The following is a 27,170-nucleotide window of genomic DNA, read 5'->3' on the forward strand; positions in this document are numbered from 1 at the left end:
CGTCTTTCTCTCTCTCTTTCTCTCCTCTCTTTCCCTTCTCTTTCCTCTCTCTCTTTCTCTCTCTCTTTCTCTCTCTCTCTTTCTCTCTTCTCTCTCTCTCTCTCTCTCTTTCTTCTCTCTCTCTTTCTCTCTCTCTTTCTCTCTCTCTTTCTCTCTCTCTCTCTCTCTTCTCTCTCTTTCTCTTTCTCTTTCTCTCTCTCTTTCTTCTCTTTCTCTCTCTTCTCCTTTTCTTCTCTCTTTCTCTCTCTCTTTCTCTCTCTCTTTCTTTCTCTCTTTCTCTCTTTCTTCTCTTCTCTCTCTCTTTCTCTTTCTCTCTTCTCTTTCTCTCTTTCTTTCTCTTTTCTTTCTCTCTTTCTTCTCTCTTTCTTTCTCTCTTTCTTTCTCTCTCTCTTCTTTCTCTCTTTCTCTCTCCTTTCTTCTCTCTTTCTTTTCTTCTCTTTCTTTCTCTCTTTCTTCTCTTTCTCTCTCTCTTTCCTCTCTCTCTCTTTCTCTCTCTCTCTTCTCTCTCTCTCTTTCTCTCTTCATCTCTCTCTTTCTCTCTTTCTCTCTCTTCTCTTCTTCTCTTCTCTCTCTCTCTTTCTCTCTCTTCTCTCTCTTCTCCTCTCTTTCTCCTCTCTTTCTCTCTCTTTCTCTCTCTCTTTCTCTCTCTTTCTTCTTCTCTCTTTCTCTCTTTCTCTCCTTTCTCTTTCTTTTTCTCCTTTCTCTCTTTCTCTCTTTCCTCCTCTTCTCTTTCTCTCTCTTTCTCTCTCTTTCTCTCTCTTTCTCTCTCTTTCTCTCTCTTTCTCATCTCCTTTCTCTCTCTTTCTCTCTCTTTCTCTCTCTTTCTCTCTCTTTCTCTCTCTTTCTCTCTCTTCTCTCTCTTTCTCTCTCTTTCTCTCTCTTTCTCTCTCTTTCTCTCTCTCTCTGTCTTTCTCTCTCTTTCTCTCTCTTTCCTCTCTCTTCTCTCTCTTTCTCTCTCTTTCTCTGATCCTTGTATCTGACCTATTGCTCTACAGGAAAGATTCCAAGAACTTCGGAGACCAATGGAAGAAGGGGATCCCTATAGAAGTTTTCCCTATGGCATATGTCCCGGTGACCAAGACCATTCAGCAGAAGTTTGGTGAGTGGCTGAACTGCGGATGGCTGTCAGTAAAGCAGTAAGTTACAATGCAGCAAAGTTTTTGGTTGCTTTTTTTTATTTTTGTGGCCACCACCAGGGGGTGCTCACTTCAGGTGATGTTGAGCAGCTGCAATTCTAGAAGCTAAGTATGTCTGTTTGCTGTGAGCTCCCCCTAGTGGTGACTATAGGCATCTAGAATCCTACGGAAAAGAAGCTGCAAGTTTTTAGCAGTTACTGGAAATTGTAGCACTAACCCTTGTAAAAAAAAATATTTGAACTTCTTTTTCTCTCCTTGGGCATATTATTGTGCATCAACCACTTTCAAAGTTGTAAGAACTTGGGCCACTGTGCCCCCAATTACTGTCAAGGATCCTTGTCTGAATCTGGCAACTCCTTCTACATAATCCAAAGAAAATCTTTGTTTTATCCCATTGATTAGTTGATGTTCCCTCCATGCAGGGCCCGGTGGTGACCGATAATGGGAATTTTTTGCTTGACTGGAAGTTTGATAAAGTTCATGACTGGGCGGACGTTAATACGGCCATCAAAATGATTCCAGGTGAGTCCGAAGCATCTGTACCCGTCTTTTAGAGAAAATTTTTTTTTTTTTTTCCAGTAGGGGACAGCATCATGTGACTGTATTTTAGGATGGGTGAGTATTTTGCATAGGGCAAAAGCTGGAGTGAGGGTGGTCAGAGGAGCGGCTGCCCGGAGGTAAAATTCTTAGGGGTGCAAAATTTCAAAAGAGGTGAAAACAAAGTTGGATCCTGTGTAACCAGCAGGCGGCAGCATTGGGTGGCTGCAGTTTTAAGATGAGTTGCGGCCCTGATGCAAAATTTCAAGAGGGGGAAAACAAAGATGTGGTGGAGCAGGGAGCTATCGGCTACTCCACACGGTCCGTTTTGGTGGCCACAGGCTGGTAAGGGTCTACAAGAGGTCAATGTCCCGGTGGACGTGGTGCAATGACCTTTCAGTGTACGTTTTCCCAGGATCTTTCCACAGTGGACAAGTCCCAGCTAAATCCTCACCAGTAACTGTTTTTTTTTCTTCTCCAGAATGTTCTGCAGATTTCTAGAAATCTGACTCCCAATAATTAATGAGAAGAGGATTTTTTTGCTTACCAGTCTGCAGTGAAAATCCAGTGGGTTTTCTCACTCTTACTTTAAAATAAATGAAAAAGTCGACCCTCCTATAGGCGTTTTTTCACTAGGAATACTATGCATTAAAAGTCAGTGGGAAGGTTAAGATTTCTTCTTCTTCTTCTTTCTTCTTCCTTCTTCCTTCTTCTCAAAAATTTTGAATATTGGCAATTAATCAAATCCTTTAGAAGATGGCAATAAAAATTATATAGGGATAAAAAAAGTAAATTGCAGTTGGGCCCCCCCCCCCCCCTTGAAAAATGGAAAAAAAAATGCTCAGTATTACATTTGTAATCACACACTGAGATCAAAGCCAGAAAGAAGAGATTTCTGAACTGCCTTCCAATTTTTGTTCTTCCGGGGGGGAAAAAAAATGATATGAACATATATCTTAAGGGTGATGGTAAAAGCTTGCCACACAGATGGTGCAGACAAAGAAAGAATAAAAGGAGGATGACCAAGTTCCGGGATGGAACTTGGTCATCCCTTTTTTTCTATTTTTTATTTTCCTGTGGAATAAATGGTAACTAACTAGTTAGTTGTAATGGAATTACAAATATTGTTATACAGTAGAATGTAGTAGCAGCAATAGCCACAAGGTGGCAGCATCGTACCACAGGAGTAAAGATATGAGCGGTGCGGCGCTTTAGGGGAGGACGGAGAGAGGAGCCTGTAATCATGAAATAAAAATGAGCCTTTCATAGAGCTGGATTCCTAAAATTGTAATATTAGGCTGGAAAATTTCTCAAAAAGGATCTAATATATAATTACCAATAAACTCTGTCACACACTTCCGGAGCTTGTGTCGCTTCCACAATGCACCGCGACCGGAAGCTGTGACAAAAACGGCACCGCCATATTGGAACACCCAAGTTAAGGGTATTCCGATATGGTGGCCGGGATTCAATGAGCGGCGTGGGATTCAAATCCCCCGTCCTGCCGGCTGAACCAATGAGCGTTGCTGCTCGGGATTTGATTCCCCTGCCAAGCCGTGTGGCTCCGCTCATAGGCTCAGCTGGTGGGGCGGGAGATTACATACTTACCTGACCGGGGGGAGCGTTGCCGCAACACTTCTCTTCTTACCGGAGACCGGGGCAGGAGTGCGCGGTGTCGGAATCACACATGCGCATAGCGCTATCCGGCACCATTTTACTGAAGACACATTTGCAGTGTGTCTTCAGCAATATGGAGCCGGACAGCGCGGTATGGGCATGCGCGTACTCCGGCGCCACACTCCACTCCCCACACACCTCCCCCGGCCTTCGGCAGAATGTGACAGCGCTGGAGCACAGGGGAGAAAGGTGAGTATAATATATATATTTTTTTTTTTTTTTGGATATGTGCAGTTTAATAGGGGTTAGGGGGGTGAGGGGACCATGCATACCAGGATAGGGGGGTGAGGGGACCATGCATACCAGGATAGGGGGGGTGAGAGGGCCATGCATGCATTCAAATGCCGCGCGGCACCGCTCATTGGCTCAGCCGGCTGGGAGGGGGATTTGAATCTTGCGACGCTCGTTGGCTCAGCCGGTGGGGGATTCAAATTCCCCATCAAAGCCGCGTGGATGTTCATTTCACCGCACTCCTGATGCAATAGCGTCGGGCCTATTTCTAGTTATTATATAAGTATGTACACCAGATATTTGGGTGCCACTCCGACACCTATGACCCTTTTCCACTGTTGGGTGGCAGTGGGATGGCCATGTTAGCTGGGTACCTACTGTAGGATCCCTATCTTCGTACTGATTGCTGGCCTTCATAGGAGATTGTTGAATTCACTATGTATCCAAGACCATACCATGTAATGTATGGTATACTCAAATGATCACAGGTTCAAGTCCCTCAAGGGGGACTGGAAAATAAAAAAAAAAAAAAAAGTTCTAAATGCTAACACTTTATAAAAAAAAAAAAAACAACCCAAATCTTAAGACTGAATCACCTAATTCAGAGATAAAGCAGTTTAAGAAATAGATTGCTGCATCTAGTAAAAGATTGATTTATCAAACTCTTATGGTAAATGCTGTAAAGAGAAGGAAAAAAGCAAAACAAACAAAAAAAAAAAAACAAATGCCAGGATTGCTGTTTTCCAGTTGCCACATCTTCCCCCCAAAGATGCCAGTTCATTGTATGTACCCCACCAGGAGGAATACTCATCTCCTTCTCCTTCTCCACTTCAGGCCATCCACACTGAGCAAATGAGAACCTGGTGTTGTCTACCTGCAATACAGAGGGTACTACCATCTCCTGTTCCTCTTCCTACTCAGCCCCCTATTCCTTATTATCACCCAATCCCCTTTGAGAAGTTGAGATAAGGCTGGTCTGAGTATCACCCTGTCTACTTTCTTCCTCCATCGCCTCCTGATCCACGTGCAAAGATTCATTTTAGTGTGGTCAGTAAGCGTTTGAGTAGATATAGAAGTGGGATTGTCGTGCTAATTTGATCATCGCCACTCACCATCTTGGTTGATTCCGCAAAGTTTAAAGTACCGCACAGATGTCAGACATCCATTGCCACTCATCTGTTGTGCGGAGACTGAGGGGAATACGGGAAAGTTGGAGCTGGTATTCAACTACTGCACTCTGTTGCTCACAAAGCCTTGCCAACGTGTGCAATGCTGAATTCCAGCGTGAGGGCAGGTTGCAAACCAGTCAGTGAGGTGGCAGTTGCAAGCACTGCCAGACCGGTGGCAGCTGTAGGTGAATTACGGAAATGGGCGCACACGTGGCGAACTTTCACAAGTAGCTCAGGCAAATCTTGGTAGGTATTCAGAAAGCGCTGAACCACTAAGTTGAGCACGTGGGCCAGGCATGGGATGTGTACGAGGTTGCCAAGCTTCAGAACCTCCATCAGTTTACGGCCATTATCACACACGACCAATCCTGATTGTAGGTACAGCGGCGAGAGCCGCATATCTATCTGGTCTATTTAAACCTTTCGACAACTCTGCCGTATTGTGCGGTTTATCACCTAAATATGAGTTTAAGCAGAGCTTGTTGCCGCTTCGCCGAGGCAGTGCTTCTATCTTGTGACTGATATAGTGAGAAGTCTGAGGAGGAGGAGGGGGAAACCCTTATGCAACTTGAGTCCATAATTCTAGGAGTCGATAGCACGTATGTAGTCCCAGAATCAGGCTGTCCTGGCCTCCAGCAGATTCACAGTGTGCTATTGGGGAAATGTAGCGTCCCTCGCCAAAAGCAATTGTCCACGTGTTGGTGATTAATGGACCTTCCCAGTTACTCCATTAGTCAGGGCACTGGCTATGTTGTGGGACACGTGCTGGCGTAAGGTGGGTATTGCTTTCCAGGAGAAATGTTGGCTGGTGAGCGAGTACCGAGGGACAGCCGCTGCCATGAGATTGCAGAAAGCCTCAGTGTCCACAAGCCTTAACGGCAACATTTCCAGGGCAAGGTGTCTTGAAATGTGGCCATTTAGTGTTTAGGCCTGTAAGTGAGTGGGTGGTTCTGTATTTCTGCTTGCATTCTAAGGCCTGTGGTAGGGACAGCTGAAAGCTGTGCTCGGACAGAGAAGTGGATGTGGTTGCACATGTGCAGGGAAGGAGGCACCTGCACCTGTGTCCTGGACAGGGGATTTGCAAACATGTAGGACAGTGGAAGAGACAGTGGCATCACCTGCAGACACTAATTGTAGACCCAGGCGTTCGGCCTACCTAGCCAGGTGCTTGGATGATGTGCCTGATCATGCTGGTGGTCAGACTGGTATTGGTCTTGCCCCTACAAAGCTTGGTATGGCACAGGTTGCCCATTTCCTGTGTTCTAGCCGCGTGTTTGCTCTGGGGAAAAAATGACCACCTTCTCCCTTTTGTCTTCCCCTGTGCCTCTTTCCACCTGCTACGGATCCCCCTCACCCCTCCCTTCGCTGCTGTGCTCTCTCTGCATACTGTCTTGCCAGTTTGGGTCATTGACTTCATCATCCACCACCTAGTCTTCCACTTGTTCACTCTGGACCTTCTCCTGACTTGTCTTATCATGACTTTTTGGCAACTGTCTCATCATCTACTTCTTGAGACAGTATTTGCCGTTCGACTTCCTCTGACTGTGGCTGCTCAAATATTTGGGCATCACCGCAAACGATCGCCTCGTGTCCTTCTTGAAACTTGCATAGTAAGGGTCCCGTCACACTAAATGACGCACCAGCGATCCCTACAACGATATGACCTGGTCAGGATCGCTGGTGCGTCGCTACTTGTAGCTGGTGAGCTGTCAAACAGGCAGACTCACTAGCGATCAGGACCAGCGAGGACGCTGGTATCCAGCGTGAATATCGGGTAACTAAGCACGCACGGCGCTTAGATACCCGCTGTTTATCTTGGATACCAGCTCCCAGTGTGAGCACGCTGGTATCCAAGGTACACAGCGGGTAACTAAGCGACATGTGCGCTTAGTTAACCGATATTTACCTTGGATACCAGCTCCCAGCGTCTGCTTACAGCGCTGGGAGTTTGCTGATCGTTGGTCTCTCGCTGCCACATGCAGGACCACAATAACCACACATAAGAATAAAACACACATGTGCTCAGTTAGACACCACTAAGGGACATTGGGTTTCCATATCAAATAGCTTATATACATGTCATCCTGATACATATATAACCTGGTATCGTATTCCCCCACATCAAGTATATAAATTACCACATCCTGTAACAAATCCCAAAAAGGCACCACAACTATAATGGGGCCACTCATTAAGTAACAGGGGATAAGGTAACCCTCTCTTTTTGTCCGATAGTACACAACCCATGCAGTGCTAAAATACAATTTGCTCGGACTCAATACAGAAAGAGAAGGGGGGGGGATTCCTTCTTACCAAGGGTAGTATCAGAGCCCAGTCCCTAACACACCCCGATGCGCGTTTCGCTTAGATTTTATGCCGCTTTCTCAAGGGGAGGTGAAGTTTGAACAGCAGAACCTTAAGTATCCATGGTGATTGTGTCAGGTGACCGTCACCTGACACATACAGATATCACTGTGTAATAGTGGCGCATGCGCCGATCCCCAACCCTCCCGCACCCACGTCACCCGGCGATGCCCCGCCTGCCCGTGAGAGAGGAGAAACTCCGCGATCACAAAGCCTGCCATAGCTGTGCCGGATCCCGCGGGCCGGGAGCGGCCGGATGAAACACGCACGCGCACCACAGTGCCACTGAATCACCAATGTTTTAACCCCTAATTGCATACCAACCAAAAGATTTTTATCACCATCATAATTGCAACAATAGGGACACATCAATAAGTGCATATCTTGAAGTGACGCTCCACGTAAGCCTTTTAAATGTTCAAATGTTTCTTTCTGATCATGCTGGTGCTCCATTTTCAGGATGTCACATAAATCCATGCCTCAAACAGATATTCATTTTAGTCCTTATAATGTTGCATCGATTTCCATTCCTCGTATGGTAAGCTTATAGTTTCTTTATATGGGGCATCCCATGGACACAATTTCAAGGTACATGCACCAGTATAATAATTTTCACTAAATAATAAAAACAAAACAACAATTAAAATATAGAACCAACCACACACATAAAAATATATAAAATGTAGAGGAATTTTATAGCAAACAAGTTTTCTACAGGAACGGGCCAAAATTCAGAGAGTCATTGAGGCCGAACGGCATTTTAACATTACCCCCACGTATTCCAGTATGGACAATTTCAATCCCCCTCACCATAAATTTTGTTGGGTCACAGTTATGAATTTCTCTAAAATTCCGGGAAATTGTTTTTAGTTCTGAAACAACTTGTGCAGTTCTTGCCCCCATAAAATCCCGCACATGTTCCCTCACTCGTATTCTCAATTCCCTAGATGTTAACCCGATATAAATTAAATTACAGCGACAAGTAGCATAATAAATTGCACTCATGCTATTGCATGAAATGTACTCATTGATACCATATTCTTTCGAGTTATCAGCTGAGGAGAAGGACCCGATATGCAGGATATTGGTGCAAGCCACACAATGTCCACACTTAAAGCACCCCTTGACTTGCCTAGTGTGTCCAAACAAATTCTCTTTGGGTGCCACATAATGACTTTTAATTAGCAGATCTTTTAAATTCTTTGACCTGCGGGGGGTCATGAGAGGTCGACCCGATAAAAAAAGATCCAAGGGAGGGTTCACTACGTAAAATCGGCCAATATTTCTGGAAAATTTCCCGCATATTGTCCCATGCATGATTCATTGAAGCCTACATATGTGATTATCATTAGGTAAAATGTGTGTTGTGTGGGTTTTTTTTTCTTACCCGTCATCTGTGTAGACTTTTTTTTTTTCAAACTTTTTTACTTTTTTCATCGGTTTTATTTCAAAAACTGGACCAGCCCAAAATGAATGGTCACCTTTTTTTTTTTTTCCCCCTGTATTTATATGTAAGGACATCTTTTATCTATGTGGTAGAGCCATGACTTGGACCTTATGGTTGAAACGCGTTGAATTTGTAAGGTAGATGCTGCTTTCAATGTTCATATTTTGCTCATAAAAGTTACAAGGGTTTTTCCAAGTCTACAGAGAGAATGCAGGAAATCTTGTTTTCACCAGTATAGGAAGCCATGTTTTGCTTGTTATACAGGATTTGTGGCTCTAGATGTGGTTATGTATGTGTTGGCCTGTTTTGCCATTGTATACAAGACAGCATAGGCCATTAATCGGGTAAAATAGCCGGCAAGCCTGAATTTTCATATTCTGTGAGGCACCTACTTGTCCATCTAATGATGCATGTGTCAAACTGGTTTGTCCTATGTTTAATTTGGCCAGTTTGCCTTTGAGTTAATCCCAATGTTTCATTGTTTTCTAATGATATGATGGACTCTTGGAATAACTCCATGCCAGCCATTTATTCCTAAAATGTTCCCTTGTGGCCTTATTGTGTGTTTTCTGTAATCTCTAGGGATAACCCAGGGAGCTAAATTTGTTGGCCAATTTAGTAAGTCGCTGTTATTTTTGTACTTGTGAAATAAACCCTATTTAACCTCAAAGAGTGGGACTTAAGGTTTATGCTTGGTGACACATGGCTTTCTTCTTTTTTTAAATCTTCCAATTACAGAGCATGCGCACCTTCGCTCCATCCAACATGGAGCCTCTGCAGAACCCTTTTTCCCACGTTCCCAGATCCCTAATCTCGGGATTGCTGCCCCCCCTCGTAGGGTATAACGCTGCCCCCCCTCGTAGGGTATAACGCTGCCCCCCCTTCGTAGGGTATAACGCTATATAGATAGATAGATAGATAGATAGATATGGGATAAATAGATCGATCGATAGATAGAAGGTAGATAGAAGATAATGGATTAATGGATAGATAATGGATAAATAGATAGATATAGAGATAGATAGAAAGATAGATATAGAGATAGATATACATATAGATAAAGATATAGATAGAGATAGATATGGGATAAATAGATTTATGGACAGATGGATGGATAGACTATCTTTTATATCTAGCTATCTATCTCTCGATCTATCTCTATATGTAAGATAGAGACAGATCTAGAAATAGATATAGAGATAGATGGATAGCTAGATCAATAGAGAGAGATCGATAGATATAGAGATGGAGATATAGATAGAGATAGATATAGATCTATAGAGATAGATAGATGGCTAGCTAGATTAATAAAGATAGAGATAGGGTCCTCTCTCCCCTCTGTATCTGTCTGTGATTGTTAGTTTGTTTACTGTGAGTGACATCTGTAATTTGTATGTAACCCCTTCTCATGTACAGCACCATGGAATCAATGGTGCTATATAAATAAAGTTAGGTCCATATATATTTGGACAGAGACAACATTTTTCTAATTTTGGTTCTAGACATTGCCACAATGAATTTTAAACAAAACAATTCAGATGCAGTTGAAGTTCAGACTTTCAGCTTTCATTTGAGGGGATCCTCATTAAAATTGGATGAAGGGTTTAGGCGTTTCAGCTCTTTAACATGTGCCGCCCTGTTTTTAAAGGGACCAAAAGTAATTGGACAGATTACATAATTGTAAATAAAATGTTCATTTCTAGTACTTGGTTGAAAACCCTTTGTTGGCAATGACTGCCTGAAGTCTTAAACATCACCAGACTCTGTGTTTCCTCCTTTTTGATGCTCTGCCAGGCCTTCACTGCGGTGGTTTTCAGTTGCTGTTTGTTTGTGGGCCTGTCTGAAGTTTAGTCTTTAACAAGTGAAATGCATGCTCAGTTGGGTTGAGATCAGGTGACTGACTTGGCCATTCAAGAATATTCCACTTCTTTGCTTTAATAAACTCCTGGGTTGCTTTGGCTTTATGTTTTGGGTCATTGTCCATCTTGAATAGTTTTCCCCCTCCCATATCAACTTCCTGTTTGTGGCACATTAGTATATCACTAACCATTCCCATTTTATTTAGGTGAATCCATATAAATTGCCCACCCTGTAGTATTTTCTTCAGTATTTTTATAGTGCACTTTAAATTCTTTAGTCGCTTAATGCTGCAGATAACCTGCTATTTTAGCTCCCCGATATCCAGAGCCGGTCTTTACATCTGTTTAGTGTATGTAATGCAGTCACGTTCTGTTGTTTAACCCCTTTCTGTCATGTGACGTACTATCCCGTCCATATGCCCTGGGACTTAATTCCCAGGGACGGGATAGTACGTCACAGCGATCAGTGGCGCCCACGTGGTGAGCGCCTCTGATCACGGCCGGGTGTCAGCTGATTATCACAGCTGACACCCGGCACTATGTGTCAGGGGCGGTCACAGACCGCCCCCGACACGTTAACCTCTTGCACACCGCAATCAAACACGATTGCGGTGTACCGGGGGTTAAAGGGAATCATCGGCAGGGAGGGGGCTCCCTCCGTGCTTCCCTGAGCCCCCCCATAGCAGCGCAATGTGCAGCGCTGCTGCGTGGGGCCTCCTTCCCTGCAGGCGCCCGAATCCAAGATGGCAACGGGGACCTTCGGGGGCCTGCAGGGAGCTGGCTTCCTCAGTGCCTGCAAAGCGCAGGCAAGGAGGAAGCCTTGTGCAGTGCCTGTGACAGATCGCTGATCTGTGAGTGATCTGTGATGTGACAGATCAGCAATCTGTCACAGGACAGGGATGTCCCACCTGGGACAATGTAATAAAGTTAAAAAAAAAAAAAAAGTGTAAAAATAATTTAAAAAAAAATCGCTAAATAAATAAAAAAAAATATTCCCTAATTCATTTTTTGGAAATAAAAAAACAAAACAAAAGTACACATACTTGGTATCGCCGCGTCCGTAACGACCCGCCCTATAAAACTGTCCCATTAGTTAACCCCTTTAGCAAACCCCTTAAAAAATAAACATAAAAAATGAAGCAAAAAATGATTTATTATCATACCACCGAACAAAAAGTGCAATAGCGCGCGATCAAATGACGCATATAAATATCCATGGTACCGCTGAAAACGTCATCTTGTCCCGCAAAAAACGAGCCACCATACAGCATCATCAGTGAAAAAATAAAGTTATAGCTCGCAGAATAAAGTGATGGAAAAATAATTATTTTTTTATATAAAATTGTTCTCATTGCATAAAACCGACAAAACATAAATTACATAAATGAGGTATCGCTGTAACCGTACTGACCCGAAGAATAAAACCGCTTTATCAATTTTACCGCAGGCGGAACGGTGTAAACGCACCCCCCAAAAGAAATTCATGAAACGCTGGTTTTTGTTCATTCTGCGCCCGAAAATGGTACCAATAAAAACGTCAACTCGTCCCGCAAAAAATAAGACCGAACATGACTCGGTGGGTCAAAATCTGGAAAAATTATAGCTCTCAATATGTGGTGATGCAAAAACTATTTTTACAATAAAAAGCGTCTTTTAGCGTGCGACAGCCGCCAAACATAAAAACCGCCATAAATAGTAACTCAAACCCCCCGTTATCACCCCCTTAGTTAGGGAAACATAATAAAATAAAAAAAAATGTATATATTTCCATTTTCCCGCTAGGGGTTAGGGCTGAGATTAGGGTTAGGATTGGAGTTGGAATTGGGGGTTTCCACTGTTTGGGCACATCAGGTGCTCTCCAAATGCAACATGGCGTCTGATCTCAATTCCAGCCAATTCTGCGTTGAAAAATTCAAATGGTGCTCCTTCCCTTCCAAGCTCTGCCATGCGCCCAAACAGTGTTTTACCCCCACATATAGGGTATCAGCCTACTCGGGACAAATTGCAAAACAACTTTTGGGGTCCAATTTCTCCTGTTACCCTTAGGAAAATAATAAATTGGGGGCAAAAATATCATTTTTGTGGAAAAAAATGATTTTTTTATTTTCACACCCGGGCGTTATAAACTTCTGTGAAGCACTTGGGGGTTCAAAGTGCTCACCACACATCTAGATAAGTTCCGTGGGGGGTCTAGTTTCCAAAATGGGGTCACTTATGTTGAGTTTCAATAGTTTAGGTACATCAGGGGCTCTCCAAACGCACATGACACCCGCAGACCATTCCATCAATGTCTGCATTCCAAAACGTCACTACTTCCCTTCCGAGCCCCGACATGTGCCCATACAATAGTTTTCTCCCACATATAGGGTATCAGCGTACTCAAGACAAATTTGACAACAACTTTTGAGGTCCAATTTTCCTGGTACCCTTGGGGAAAATAAAAAAATTGGGGACTAAATAATCATGTTTGTTGAAAAAATACGATTTTTTTTATTTTCACGCCCGATCGTTATAAACTTCTGTGAAGCACTGGGAGGTTCAAAGTGCTCACCACACATCTAGATAAGTTCCTTGGGGGGTCTAGTTTCCAATATGGTGTCATTTGTGGTACGTCAGGGGTTTTCCAAACGCGACATGGTGTCCGATCTCTATTCCAGCCAAAAACATCAAATGGCGCTGCTTCCCTTCCGAACTCTGCCATGCGCCCAAATAGTGGTTTACACCCACATGTGGGGTATCAGCGTACTCAGGAAAAATTGCACTATAACTTTTAGGGTCCTGTTACCCTTGGAAAAATAAGAATTGAGGGTGAAAAGATCATTTTTGTGGAAAAAATATGATTTTTTAATTGTACGACTGTACGTTATAAACTTCTGTGAAACCCTTGGGGGTTCAAAGTTCTCACCACATATCTAGATAAGTTCCTTGGGGGGTCTAGTTTCCAAAATGGGGTCACTTGTGGGGGGTTTCCACTGTTTAGGTACATCAGGGGCTCTCCAAACGCGACATGGCGTCCGATCTGAATTCCAGCCAATTTTGCATTGAAAAAGTCAAACAACGCTCCTTCCCTTCTGAGCTCTGCCATGCGCCGAAACAGTGGTTCCCCCCACATATCAGGTATCAGCGTACTCAGGACAAATTGCACAATAACTTTTCCAGTCCAATTTCTCCTGTTACCCTTGGTAAAATAAAAAAAAATTGGACCTGAATTATTTTTTTGTGAAAAAAAGTTAAATGTTCTTTTTTTTTTTTTTATCAAAAAATTCCTGTGAAGCACCTGAAGAGTTAATAAACTTCTTGAATGTGGTTTTGAGCACCTTAAGGGGTGCAGTTTTTAGAATGGTGTCACTTTTGGGTATTTTCTATCATATAGACACCTCAAAGTGGCTTCAAATGTGATGTGGTCCGTAAAAATAAAATGGTGTTGCAAAAATGAGAAATCGCTGGTCAACTTTTAACCCTTATAACTTCCTAACAAAAAAAAAATTTGGTTCCAAAATTTGCTGATGTAAAGTAAACATGTGGGAAATGTTAGTTATCAAGTTTTTTGTGTGCCGTATCTCTGTGATTTAAGGGCATAAAAATTCAAAGTTGGAAAATTGCGAAATTTTAAAAATTTTCGACAAATTTCCGTTTTTTTTCACAAATAAATGCAAGTTTTTTGAATGAAATTTTACCACTAACATGAAGTACAATATGTCACGAGAAAACAATGTCAGAATCACCGCGATCCATGGAAGCGTTCCAGAGTTATTACCTCATAAAGGGACAGTGGTCAGAATTGTAAAAATTGGCCCGGTCATGAACGTGCAAACCACCCTTGGGGCTTAAGGGGTTAAGTCGGAACACTGACCACTAGTGTAGTAGTGACGAGAAATGGACCAGGCCGATCTTGCGCGATCAGCGATAACCAGCGGGGGAGCCGGTCGGAGGTGAGTATCACATGTAGCGATATCGCTAGCAATATCGCTGCTGCGTCACAAAATCGGTGATGCTTTAGAGATATTGCTAGCGATATCGCTATGTGTAAAGCCCCCTTTAGACTCAGAGTCTAAGAGCAGGCAATGCTCGAAACACCTACAGAGCCTCTCTGAACAATACCCATGCGGTAGTCTCACACTAAAGGGGGTTTTACACTAAGCGATATCGCTAGCAATATTGCTAAAACGTCACTGGTTTTGTGACGTTATAGCGATATTGCTAGCGATCTCGCTATGTGTGATACTTACCTCCGACCGGCTCCCCCGCTGTCCATCGCTGATCGCGTGAGAATGTCCGGCTCCATTTCTCGTCGGGCGCTTCCTGCTGGGCTTCCTGCTGTGACGACGAGCGACGCGTGGAGGCGGGCGGGAGGACGTCTTCATCGCTGTGTGTGAAAGGTGAGTATCGTGCGCTGCGCCGCTGCTGCATCGCTGTGAGATCTTTCTGTATGAAAGCTCACTAGTAGAGTTGAGCGATACCGTCCGATACTTCAAAGTATCGGATCGGAATGGATCGGCCGATCTTTAAAAAAAGTATCGGTATCGCCGATTCCGATACCGGAAGTCCCATTCAAGTCTATGGGACTTCCGGTATCGGAATAAGAAAAACCCTGTTTTTGCCTTGTACAGCCTCTCTGGGGTCTGTACGGGCCTTTCGGGGGGCTGTGCCGGCCTGCCAGGGGGTCTGTGCAGGCTCCGGTGGTCTGTGCCGGCCTGCCGGGGGGCTGTGCCGGCCTGCCGGTGGTCTGTGCAGGCTCCGGTGGGCTGTGCCGGCCTGCCGGGGGGCTGTGCCGGCCTGCCGGTGGTCTGTGCAGGCTCCGGGGGGCTGTGCCGGCCTGCCGGTGGTCTGTGCAGGCTTCGGGGGTCTGTGCAGGCATCGTCCGATGGGACTACAAGTCCCATCGGGCGATGCCTGCTACCATGACAGTGATTGACACATTAGCCAATGATGGGACAGTAGTAGTCCCATCATCCGGCTAATGTGTTGAATGTAAAAAAAAAAAAAAAAATTACATGCTACATACATGCTACATACATACAACATGCATACTACATACATGCTACATTCATACTACATAAATACTACATACATACATATATACTACATGCATGCTACATACATACAACATGCATACTACATACATGCTACATAAATACTACATGCAACATACATACTACATATATACTACATACATACTACATGCATGCTACATACATACTACATGCTACATACATACCACATATACTACATACATACCACATGCATGCTACATACATACTACATACATACCACATACATACCACATGCATGCTACATGCATGCTACATACATAACACATACATACTACATACATACTACATACATACTACATACATACTACATGCTACATACATACTACATATATACTACATGCATGCTACATACATACTACATATATACTACATGCATGCTACATACATACTACATACATACTACTTGCTACATACATACCACATATATACTACATACATACAATACATTCATACAATACATACATAGACATACAGTACATATAACATAGAGTAACATACTTACCAATACTTGTCACATTGTTCCCCGAAGCCATTGTCTTTTCCGGAATAAATATTAACATAACAAACCACAAAAATACTCACCCACGATCCGAAGCAGTCCACGAGTGTGTCCCACGACGATCTTGGGTAGAGAACTGCAGCATCAGATGATGCTGCCGTTCTCTACGGGCTGCAGGAATCCAATGACGGAAGGTAGGTATCCTTCCGCACTGTATTCCTCCGCCACTTAAAAAAAAAAAGAAGTCCCTAGTCTCACTTTATGCCATTGCTGTGTGGGAATTTCCCACGCAGCAATGGCATAAAGTGAGACTAGGGACTTTTTTTTTTTTTTAAGTGGCGGAGGCATGTAGTATATATGTAGTATGTATGTAGCATGTAGTATGTATGTAGCATGCATGTAGTATATATGTAGTATGTATGTAGCATGTAGTATGTATGTAGCATGTAGTATGTATGTAGCATGCATGTAGTATGTATGTAGTATTTTTTTTTTTTTTTTAACATTTAACACATTAGCCGGATGATGGGACTACTACTGTCCCATCATTGGCTAATGTGTCAATCACTGTCATGGTAGCAGGCATCGCCAGATGGGACTTGTAGTCCCATCGGACGATGCTTGCACAGACCCCCGGACATCAGCACAGCCCCCCGGCAGGCCGGCACAGCCCCCCGGCAGGCCGGTACAGACCCCCACAGGGTGCACAGACCACCGGCAGGCCGGCACAGCCCCCCGGCAGGCCGGTACAGACCCCCACAGGGTGCACAGACCACCGGCAGGCCGGTACAGACCCCCACAGGGTGCACAGACCACCGGCAGGCCGGCACAGCCCCCCGGCAGGCCGGTACAGACCCCGGGCAGTCCACACAGCCCCCCGGCAGGCCGGCAGAGACCCCCGGAAGGCCCGAAATGACGGCGCATCATGATGCGCACACACCGCGCATCATGATGACGTCAGGCTGTCAATCAACTTTGAACTTCCGATTCCGATGCTGAATTCCGATATTGAAAAAATATCGGAAGTCGGTATCGGAATTCCGATACAGCAAGTATCGGCCGATACCCGATACTTGCGGTATCGGAATGCTCAACACTACTCACTAGCGATCATTTAGCGATGCACCAGCGATCCTGACCGGGTCGGATCGCTGGTCGGATCGCTGGTGCATCGCTAAATGTAAAAGGGCCTTAAGACATGCCGACTAAATGATCATAGCAGCTATGTATTTTTAATTAGCACCAATAAAACTTTTGAATTTTATCCTTGGAGCTGGACTTTTTTCCTTTGAAACAATGCTTTAACCTCTCATATTGTGTGTCCCACATTTACATCGCATGTCTGCCTCCAGAGCTTATCATAAATGATATGGGGTGTTACCAGTGTGAGACATGTAATGAGTGACAGTCTGCTCTCCTGATCTACATGTCTTACACTGGTAATGCCCCCTCTCATTTACAATAAGCTGTCAGATTCTGGGGAGATCTATGTCTGCCCCATAGATCTTAATGGTTCATTTACATATTTAAAAATAGCTTGGATTTTTCTGGACTAAAACCTCATGTCGCAGATATCAAGGTATCCTTTTATTCAACTTTCTATGACCTACTTGCCAATATAGACGACTTAGGAGTGTTGATCCTGCTGACAGATGTCAAATCTACTGAATGTTACTGTGGCTGAATATCCACGGCAAAAGTTAACTACTTTACCTTTGGATGACTTATCCTTTAGGATAGGTCATCTAGATCTGATCGGTTGGGGTGTTCTCAAATCAATAGGAGACCAATGTGTAGTACCCAACCGCGGTCACTATCAGAAGATGGAGCATTTCTGGCTGCTGACACAGAACAGCGGATTGGTGGGGGTGTCGTAACACGACCGATCAGACATTAATGACCTATCCTAAGGCTAGTCGTAGACAAAAACAGGCTGTGCAGCACTCCTGTAAGGGTGGGTGCACGAATAGGATAATGATGTAAAAAATTAAATTCGGCATTCCAAGGTAGATGCAAAGAACGCAAGAGTATTTTATTAGGACAGGTTCATCGATATATTATTTATCACTAAATAAATATATTTATGCAGTGGATAAATTTTTATATTTGACGATTCAGCCATTTGTTTGGTCTTCATCAGAACAGGGGAACCTTCTTGCAAAAGCCTGACACGTGTCACGATCCAGGTTGGATCTGACAGAGTAAATGCACAAAGTAACCTTTTTTTTTCCCTTGGCTGTGTGCCAAAGGTTGTTTTGCCCCCGGTGGCCATTAGGGTCATTGCACTGTGGTGATTTCAGTTGTAGTTTTCTCCCGGTGGCCATTAGGGTCATTACACTCTGGTTATCTTAGTTTGTGTACTTAATTATGTATCAGGTGTGATAGCTCTATAAGAGAGTATCAGGTGTGTTAATCACTGTTGGTGGTAAAGTATTCATTTGCATGCAAGCCTGGGTGAAGGATGGAGCTAAAGGAGAGTCACAGGCAGCTCAGAGAGAGTCCTAGAGTGGATTGGAGTCAGCGATGGCATGGCATGGTGGAGTCGCAGCGATGGTGTCAGCAAGGAGTGCCTGCATGGCTTGGTGGAGTGGCAGTTGCCGTGTAGAACTGCACTCACGGTGCTGGACTCGGTTGCTGAGAGCTGGACTCAAGCATGCTGGACTTTTTGGCAGAAAAGCTGGACTCATTTGCGAGACTCTGTTTCTGGACAGCTGCACGCAGGTGTGGAGTCTGTTTGCTCCATGGCTGCACTATGATGCTGAGAAGGTCCGTTTCTGGACAGTGTACCCAGATGTCGGAGACGGTGGAGGAAAAGATGCATGCAGGTGGTGGGCTTTGTTTCTAAGTGGTGTTTCCCCTGTTTTGTCACTTTTCCTTATGTGTGTTTAGTGCAGTAATGGGATTAGTTTCTGCACCGACCAATTCCCTAGTGAGGGTTTAGGTGCAGGGCGAGTCAGGGTTTTGAGGTTCCTGATCTGCGCCCGGTGCAGAACCGGCCTAGGTAACGTTAGGAGTGTAGAGACACTGACTCAGGGGAGTGCAGGAGGTCTCTACGTCCCTATTCCCTATCGCAGGCCGCCATTGTTATTGTTACCCAGGTTTTCCCTATTCCCTTTTGTCTTACTGTATTAGTTACCGGCCTGCGGGCCGCGTCACATAGGACAATCACACGTGCCGCGTCCTTTTGTATCAGTTACCGGCCTGCTGGCCGTGTCACTCAGGACGAGGCACGTGACAACATGGCCCTGGAGATGTGAACTACTGTGCGCCACATCTCCTGCACAGTACTGCACATCTCCAGTGGCGTGTCAGGCTTTTGTAAGAAGGTTCCCCTGTTCTGATGAAGGTCATGCACCTGGCCGAAACATCAAATGCATTATTTATACAGTGGATGAATCATGTTCTAATAAAATACTCTTACATTCTTTGCTTCTAACTCGGAGTGACAAATTAATTTTTACCCTTCGCCACGACAGCACCCACCGGAGAGAGGGATCTGCCCATAGGAACAGGAAACCTACAGAGATAAAAGAGGGCGGTCCGCCTCTCCTCCTCTGTTGGTTTCCTGTTCCTATCGGAACCGCAGGATTCTCCTACAGACTCTTACCTGGGCCAAGGAACCGCCTGTGCAGTCTCTGCGGGAACGGCAGGGGTTCCGGTCCGGAAGCAGCGACGGGGGAGTGCTGTGAATCGGCTCCCTCCTCGGCTGGGGCCGCAGCAGCGCGGGCAGAAAACGCTGGTACCGGGTGAGGCCGACCGGTGTTCCCCTGCAGATTTACACACCACCGGGATTCGGGGATGATCCATCCCGGTCTGTGTGGGAGCGCGAACCGGAGGGGGTGCGGTATCCTCCAGCGTTCAGGAGAGCTTCAGCGTCCAGGAGGAGACGCACATGCAGCGCAGGCAGGAAATGGTAAGGAGGAACTTCCGGGTTACCGGAGGTTCCTCAGCGCAAAGCGCACGTGCGGCTGCAGGGACATGAAGAGGCGCTCCCCGCCCCCTCCTGTGGAGAGAAAAAAAAAAAAAAAAAGGGAAACAGTTTAATTGACAAAGCGGCCAGCGGCTGTATCCAGGCCGGACGCAGACAAATTAGCGGCGCCTAGGATAAGCAGGCGCACCTGGGGGGGGGGGGAGGGTACCTGCATATTGAAGGAGCATATAAGGCTTTGGGGATATGATTACTGCGTGCAAATATGTCTTCACCAAGACAGGACACGCATCCCCAGGCAGATGATACAGCGGCAGCCAAGGATCGCTCTCACCGAGGTTCCTCGGATAGAAGCTACAGAAGCCACGCTAACAAGCCTCCTTCTCAGCCTCCTGAGCCGGTACCTACAGCTTCTCTGTGTGAGTGGACGACTCTCTGCCTACAAAGCTGATAAATGTCTCTCTCTCTTTCTCTCCTATGCTACATCTCTGCCTTAGGCTAAGAGAAGGGAAAAAACAAAAAATAAGCTATGTGCGCTCTGTACATGTCCCCTACCGGACTCTTACACGAAAAGGCTGTGCAAAAAATATATTAATGAAACAGCAAAACAAGCATCAGCCGTGGACATAAGGGCCATAATAAGGGAAGAATTACAGGCCCTAACCAAGGCTAGTAGCACACCTATAAGTACGGAGATTAGCAAACCAACTACGGTCAGCGTAGACTCTGAGGACGAAGCAATAGCCTCCAATTGTTCTGATGCATCTATATCATCATCTTCCTCAGATATGGAGGGGCGTTCGTGCTTTCCTTTAGAAAACATGGACAATTTGGTTAAATCCGTGAGGAATACCATGGGCTGCACAGAAACAAAGGAGCCGCAAACAACACAGGAAATTATGTTTGTAGGGCTAACAGATAGAAAAAGGAGAGTTTTTCCTGTTATACCAGCTATTAAAGCTCTGGTTAAGAAAGAATTGGAGAAGCAGGACCAGAGAGGATATCTCCCCTCCGCCTCAAAAAGAAGGTACCCCTTCAGCGACGAGGAGTTAGCAACATGGTCTAAAGTGCCGAAAGTGGACGCAGCGGTCGCTTCCGCCTCAAAACAAACGGCCTTGCCAGTGGAGGACGCAGGGGTTCTAAAAGATCCACTCGACCGAAAAGCTGATGCCTCGCTAAAAAGGGCATGGGAGGCAGCTACGGGCACGTTTAAACCGGCAATAGCTAGTACTTGCTCAGCTCGTTCTATGATGGTCTGGATTGATCAGCTAGACCAACAAATAGAGCAAAAGATCTCCAGAGACAAGCTACGAGCCGCTATACCACTGATCCGTGGTGCGGCTGCGTACATAGCAGATGCTTCTGCGGATTCTTTACGTATGGCAGCCAGAACAGCAGGCCTGCTTAATAACGCCAGGCGTAGCCTATGGCTTAAAAGCTGGAGAGGTGACACCCAATCCAAGGCAAAGCTTTGTGCCATACCTTGTGAGGGTGAGTTCTTGTTTGGGAAAACTTTAGATGAAATCCTTACCAAGGCAAAGGAAAGGAAAAAAGGATTCCCTAACCCCTCTCTCCCGTTTTATAGGAGGGCATTTAGGAGACGACCATTTGGCAGAGGAAGACAGCGGAAAATCAAAATCGCTGGGCCACTAAGGAGGAAAAGGGCAAAGGTGCCATGTTTAGAGGATCCTCCGTCCGCAGAGACAAAAACTAAGGAGCCAATTCCTCCAGTAGGGGGAAGATTTAAAATTTTTTCTGCAAGAATGGGAGAAAATCACGGCCAGCCCCTGGGTTCTGGGCATTATTAGGGAGGGGTTAAAAATAGAGTTCCACCACGTACCCCATAGCTCAGTTATCATAACATCTCTCAGCTCGCCAATCCAACAGCGGGCCCTAGAGACGGAGATTCTGAGTCTCCTGAATAAAAAAGTATTGACCCATGTGCCTGAGGGACAGGAAGGAAGGGGGTTTTACTCCCCTCTCTTTTTGGTACCTAAGCCAGATGGCTCATTCAGGACTATAATCAACCTGAAAAAACTAAACTCATATATAATAAATCATAAATTTAAAATGGAATCCATCAGATCTACGATTAAGCTCCTCTTCCCCAATTGTATGCAGGCTTGGATCTGAAAGATGCTTATTATCATCTCCCAATCCATTGCAGATTTCAGAAATACCTCAGAGTGGTGGTCTCCCTTGATGGCACCATACAGCATCTCCAGTTTACAGCCATGACATTCGGCCTTTCCATTGCATCACGAGTTTTCACAAAGATGATGCTGGAAGTGATGGCCTTCTTACGCCAGAAGGACACATTGATAATACCCTATCTGGATGACTTTTTAATAATAGGAAACTCAACTCAACAATGTAATGGACGAGTTGCTGACGCAATCTTATCTCTGCAGGCTCTAGGTTGGATAATAAATTTCAAGAAGTCCAGAATCGAGCCACAATCCGTCCAGTCCTTTCTGGGTCTTCAGCTAGCTTCCATAAAACAAAAATGCCTATTGCCACAGGTAAAAATTGAGACAATTAAAAGTAAGGCCAAGTTAGCAATAGACAGGCCGTATATAGAGATGCAATGTCTCTCCTGGGGTCCCTCACTTCCTGCATCCCGGCAGCTTAGTGGGCCCAGTTCCACACGAGGGAACTACAACATCAAATTCTCGTAGAGGGAAGCCATGACCGAGGGAATTTGACAAACAAAATTACTTTATCCCAAACTGTCCTAATCTCCCTTACATGGTGGCTAGAGGAAGATAATCTATCGGGAGGCGTACCATGGGTGATAACACCTTCCCGTATAATTACTACCGACGCCAGCCCCACAGGATGGGGAGCCCATATGGGAGACAACTTCGGCCAAGGCTTGGGGGTTATAAGTGAGCGTCAGGATTCCTCAAACTTGAAAGAGCTAAAGGCGGTTAGTCATGCATTATATTTCTTTCCGCAGTTACAAGGGGAAAACGTGAGGATCCTGTCAGACAACACTACGGTGGTCGCATATCTGAACAGACAAGGCGGGACTCGATCAGTCGCCTTAATGTCTTCCGCAAGAAAGATCTTGTCCTTAGCCGAAAAACATTTTTTGTCTCTCTCAGCCCTCCATATAAGGGGAAGAGACAATTTGGAAGCAGATTATCTCAGTCGCCATACACTACGACAAGGAGAGTGGTGCCTGAACCAGCAGATATTCTCACGCATCGTGTCACTATGGGGTCTTCCCCAAATAGATCTCTTCGCCACCAGGGTAAACAGGCAGGTGCGAAGGTTCGCCTCTTTAAACGTGGTAGACAATCCGGAAATTCTGGATGCCCTTCAAGCCCCATGGCAGTTCAAACTGGCATATGCATTTCCCCCAATCATACTGCTACCACAGGTGATCAGGAAGATCAGGGCAGAGAAAGCGCAAATAATTTTAATAGCACCATTCTGGCCCAGGAGGCCATGGTTTTCATGCCTGCAGGCAATGTCAGTGACAGACCCTTGGGTGCTTCCTTCAACCCCGAAGCTCCTCTCGCAGGGGCCATTCTTCCATCCTCAAGTGGACAATCTCCACTTGACGGCCTGGAACTTGAAAGGGAAATGTTGAGAGCAAGGGGATTCTCGGAAGGATTAGTCAATACTCTTCTGCAAAGTCGAAAATTGGCTACGACAAAAATTTACACCAGGGTATGGAGGAAATTCCTAGAGTTTCACACAGCCCCCGATTCTAGAGAAATTCCGATAACACCAATCCTAGAATTTCTACAGAAAGGGAAAGATTTAGGACTATCGGTTAACACACTAAAGGTCCACGTGTCGGCTCTAGGGGCCCTCTATAGTTATAACGTGGCAGGCAATAGATGGATAGCCAGATTCATCTCGGCCTGTGAGCGAAGCAAACCAGTGCACATACCCAGAGTTCCTCCTTGGGACTTGAATCTTGTACTGGAGGCCCTAACACGTCCTCCTTTTGAACCATTAGATTCAATATCCCTTAAACACCTATCTCTCAAAACAGTACTACTAGTTGCACTAACCTCAGCCAGAAGAGTTAGCGACATACAAGCACTTTCTATAGAACCCCCTTTTCTGTTGACATTCCAGGCTCAGCTAATATTAAAACCGGACCCCTCATACTTACCAAAAGTAGCAGGGAAGATTCATAGGTCACAAGAGATCCATCTCCCTTCATTTTTTAGTAAACCTTCTACTCCAGAGGAAGAAAAGTTCCATACACTAGACGTTAGAAGAGCAGTATTACAATACGTTGAGAGGTCTAGCAGCTGGAGGAAGAGTAGGGCTCTATTTATTTCCTTCCAGGGCCAAAAGAAGGGATATGAGGTCACAAGGGGTACCCTGTCTTGGTGGATTAGAGACGCGATCAGTCTGGCATACTCTGAGAGCAATGAAGAACCTCCGGAGGGTATCAGCGCATTCCGCCAGAGCTATGGCTTCCTCTTGGGCAGAAAGGGGAGACGTCGCAATCGAGTCTATATGTAAGGCTGCTACTTGGTCTACACCCTCTACCTTTTATAACCACTATAGGCTTGATTTATCATGCTCATCTGACCTAGCCTTTGGTAGAGCGGTCCTCGGCACGGTGGTCCCTCCCAGGTGAAGGTCTCTGAAAGTCTCTCCGGTGGGTGCTGTCATGGCGAAGGGTAAAAAGCCAGATTACTTACCGGTACTGCTCTTTTAATGAGTCCACGACAGCACCCGTTCACTAACCCTCCCTAGAAGTTAACATAATGTATATACACCTTCTTACTTGTAAAAATAGAATGATCATATGGAATAATATAATGACCTAATAATTGGCGGTCCTCCGGGTACTCTGAATTCCAACTGAGGAGGAGAGGCGGACCGCCCTCTTTTATCTCTGTAGGTTTCCTGTTCCTATGGGCGGATCCCTCTCCGGTGGGTGCTGTCGTGGACTCATTAAAAGAGCATTACCGGTAAGTAATCCGGCTTTTTTACACTATCGTAAGGATAGGTCGTCACTAGAGTTGAGCGATACCGTCCGATACTTCAAAGTATCGTATCGGATGGTATCGGCCGATCTTTAAAAAAAGTATCGGTATCGCCGATTCCGATACCGGAAGTCCCATTCAAGTCTATGGGACTTCCGGTATTGGAATAAGAAAAACCCTTTCCTGCCCTTGTACAGCCTCTCTGGGGTCTGTACGGGCCTTTCGGGGGGCTGTGCCGGCCTGCCAGGGGGTCTGTGCCGGCCTGCCGGTGGTCTGTGCCGGCCTGCCGGTGGTCTGTGCCGGCCTGCCGGTGGTCTGTGCCGGCCTGCCGGTGGTCTGTGCAGGCATCGTCCGATGGGACTACAAGTCCCATCGGGCGATGCCTGCTACCATGACAGTGATTGACACATTAGCCAATGATGGGACAGTAGTAGTCCCATCATCCGGCTAATGTGTTAAATGTAAAAAAAAAAAAAAAAATTACATGCTACATACATACAACATGCATACTACATACATGCTACATTCATACTACATACTACATGCATGCTACATTCATACTACATAAATACTACATGCAACATACATACTACATATATACTACATGCATGCTACATACATACTGCATGCTACATACATACCACATATATACTACATACATACTACATGCATGCTACATGCATGCTACATGCTACATACATAACATATATACTACATGCATGCTACATACATACTACATGCTACATACTACATATATACTACATGCATGCTACATACATACTACATGCTACATACTACATGCATGCTACATACATACTACATGCTACATACATACTACATATATACTACATGCATGCTACATACATACTACATGCTACATACATACTACATATATACTACATACATACTACATGCATGCTACATGCATGCTACATACATACCACATACATAACACATATATACTACATGCATGCTACATACATACTACATGCTACATACATACCATATACATACTACATGCATGCTACATACATACTACATGCATGCTACATACATACTACATGCTACATACATACTACATATATACTACATGCATGCTACATACATACTACATGCTACATACATACTACATATATACTACATGCATGCTACATACATACTACATGCTACATACATACTACATATATACTACATGCATGCTACATACTACATGCTACATACATACTACATATATACTACATGCATGCTACATACATACTGCATGCTACATGCATGCTACATACATACTACATGCTACATACATACCACATATATACTACATACATACAATACATTCATACAATACATACATAGACATACAGTACATATAACATAGAGTAACATTCTTACCAATACTTGTCACATTGTTCCCCGAAGCCATTGTCTTTTCCGGAATAAATATTAACATAACAAACCACAAAAATACTCACCCACGATCCGAAGCAGTCCACGAGTGTGTCCCACGACGATCTTGGGTAGAGAACTGCAGCATCAGCTGTTGCTGCCGTTCTCTACGGGCTGCAGGAATCCAATGACGGAAGGTAGGTATCCTTCCGCACTGTATTCCTCCGCCACTTAAAAAAAAAAAAAAAAGTCCCTAGTCTCACTTTATGCCATTGCTGTGTGGGAATTTCCCACGCAGCAATGGCATAAAGTGAGACTAGGGACTTTTTTTTTTTTTAAGTGGCGGAGGAATACAGTGCGGAAGGATACCTACCTTCCGTCATTGGATTCCTGCAGCCCGTAGAGAACGGCAGCATCATCTGATGCTGCCGTTCTCTACCCAAGATCGTCGTGGGACACACTCGTGGACTGCTTCGGATCGTGGGTGAGTATTTTTGTGGTTTGTTATGTTAATATTTATTCCGGAAAAGACAATGGCTTCGGGGAACAATGTGACAAGTATTGGTAAGTATGTTACTCTATGTTATATGTACTGTATGTCTATGTATGTATTGTATGAATGTATTGTATGTATGTAGTATATATGTGGTATGTATGTAGCATGCATGTAGTATGTATGTAGCATGCATGTAGTATGTATGTAGCATGCATGTAGTATGTATGTAGCATGCATGTAGTATGTATGTAGCATGCATGTAGTATGTATGTAGCATGCATGTAGTATGTATGTAGCATGCATGTAGTATGTATGTGGTATGTATGTAGTATGTATGTGGTATGTATGTAGTATGTATGTGGTATGTATGTATGTAGCATGTAGTATGTATGTAGCATGTATGTGGTATGTATGTAGCATGTAGCATGT

At 44.7% G+C, this 27,170-nt stretch overlaps 1 pseudogene; it reads left to right on the plus strand.

Moving 5' to 3' along the window:
- The first annotated feature begins 960 nt into the window (after positions 1-960).
- Positions 961-27,170, plus strand: part of LOC141098794 (ribose-5-phosphate isomerase-like) — a 34,231-nt pseudogene continuing 8,021 nt past the window's right edge.

This window comes from Dendrobates tinctorius, unplaced genomic scaffold (assembly GCF_039654945.1).
Source record: "Dendrobates tinctorius isolate UK_male_01 unplaced genomic scaffold, ASM3965494v1 ptg000095l, whole genome shotgun sequence".
Taxonomy (NCBI): Eukaryota; Metazoa; Chordata; class Amphibia; order Anura; family Dendrobatidae; genus Dendrobates; species Dendrobates tinctorius.